The sequence below is a fragment of the Phaseolus vulgaris genome, chromosome 10 (genome assembly GCF_000499845.2).
Source record: "Phaseolus vulgaris cultivar G19833 chromosome 10, P. vulgaris v2.0, whole genome shotgun sequence".
NCBI lineage: Eukaryota > Viridiplantae > Streptophyta > Magnoliopsida > Fabales > Fabaceae > Phaseolus > Phaseolus vulgaris.
The window spans coordinates 26,935,251-26,937,392 of record NC_023750.2 but is presented as its reverse complement, the minus strand read 5'-3'; positions in this window follow the sequence as shown (position 1 = coordinate 26,937,392).

Sequence of the window (2,142 nt, the reverse complement as noted above, 5' to 3'; positions counted from 1 at the left end):
TACCGTCCCGTATCCGGGCGTTGACAAAGTCGAGGTCAAAGTCAACGTCGGGGGTCAAAGTCAGCATAAGGCGTCGCCTAGGTGAAGAGACGCCAAGTGCCAGCGTCGCCAAGAGGAAGCGTCGCCAAGGCAAGGTGTCGCCTAGGTGAAGGCATCGTCCAGTTAAGGCGTCGCCCAACTAGGGCGTTGCCAAGGTCAAACTTCACAAAGGTAAGGCAATCACAGTGTGGCTCCCCGATCCCCATGGGTAGGAAAGACCATGGAGGGAGCGACGCCGTGGGAAGGCCTCAAATCCCGATAATCCGGGGTAGTAATAAAGAGAAGAGAAAGGTGGCTTCAAGGCCATAGTAATGGCGCCAGTGGAAAGCAGTCTGACTCGTGAAGTGCCCTTGTCGCCCCAGAGGAGCCCTTGGGATAGATACGACTCGCAAGAGGGTCACGCCCAAGGGCAGCCAGGTGCAGGGTACGAGAGGAAGATAGATACACTCTCAAGTCAGTGACTAGAGGTTTGGGGGCATGAATTGGCACCCAAAAAGTCACCCCTTGCGCAGTTGCATTCCCAGGTAGGAGGACTCACACGAAGAAATACCCCCAGATGGGGTCACGGCGCTGTGAGGCCCTCCACGTGTACAGCAGCCAGGTCAGAATAGAAACGCCACTTTGTCAGGTACAAGGTAATTAAGGTTATTTAATATAGTTTCCGTTTCGAGCGTTTAAGGTACTATAAATGCTCCCAAGCAGTTTAAACGTCTTAAATGCGCTGAACGTTTCATAATTAAATGCGCTTTAAGACGCTTTGAATGCGGGAGTAGCTTAAATAACGCTTTGAATGTTGGAAACGGGGTTCGGACTTTTGGCAAATTTTCCAGAAACACTCTAGTTGCTTGCTCGAGCCTTGAGGTTACGCACAAGGGACTAGGGAAAGATTTTTGCCAGAACGAGAAAATATACACTAGACACAGTTCCTTTTTACCACCTTCAGAGTGCCATACACGGTGCTCCGATATGGAGGTGTAGAGTTTTTGGTGTTTCTTGCTGGCTGACTTGAGCGTCGTAGTGCAAACGGCCGCTAGGGCTTCCTTTTGTCCTTCTTTGCAGGAATCCACAAGTAACCAGTGGGAAGGAATCCCTAGCGGACGGGTGAGATCGCGCACAAAGACGTCCCAGGTCAACCGGACGGAACAAGTAACAAAACAACTGATTGATTCGAGGAAACAATCGATTGTTTGTTTTGAAACCATAACAGAAAAACCGTTTTCTTTGACTGAGCTTTAAATGCTTTAACTGAATACGCTCCAACCATTAAATGCTTTGACCAATCTACTTTAAATGCAATTAAGAGTTTGTTAAGATTTGATAACAAACTATATTCTTAGATATATTCTGAAAAACTGTTTTTAAGTTTTAAGAATCATAAAAACAAAGTTTTGATCTAAGAGTTTTTCAAAGAGTTATGAGATTGCTTAAGAGTTGATAGATTGATCAAGGTGCTGAATAGGATTCTACTTGTATTGATTTCAGATTTTCATATGTAACAAGTGTAATCTTTGTAAACTGCTGAACAATTCGTGTGTGTGTTTTGCTGAGATTGGCTGTGTGTTCTTGAGTGTTCAAGATCAGCAATCTTAGTGTTGGCCAAGGAGAGTGTGTTTCTTGAGGTGTTCAAGGTCATTCTCTTGGTTATTGTGTAAGTGATCAAGGTGTGATTGCTTAGTGGATATCCTCAGGGTTTCTGAGAAGACTGGATGTAGCTCTAGTTTGGAATGAACCAGTATAAACAACTGTGTACAATTTCTCTATCCCTAACTCTTTAATTTCAGTTTGTTTGTTGCTTGCTGGTATAAACAACCGATTGTTTCGAAGAAACAACCGATTGTTTTTTTCTAGTATTACAGTTTTGCTTGCTGTTTTGGCTAACTGAATTGCTGAATCAGTTGGTTTCTGAAATAAGTTCATTCTAGCTTTGAAAAGTTTGCGAAAACCCCTTTAAACAATTCACCCCCCCTCTAGTTTAAAGCCATCTTTTCTAACAAAGGGGACTCTCTTTTTCCCTTATTAGGATTTTTTAACGAGGTCACGCAATAAAAAAGATAGTTGAAAAATATGTGGCACTGTATTATGCAGTAAACAAAGTGATCCTCT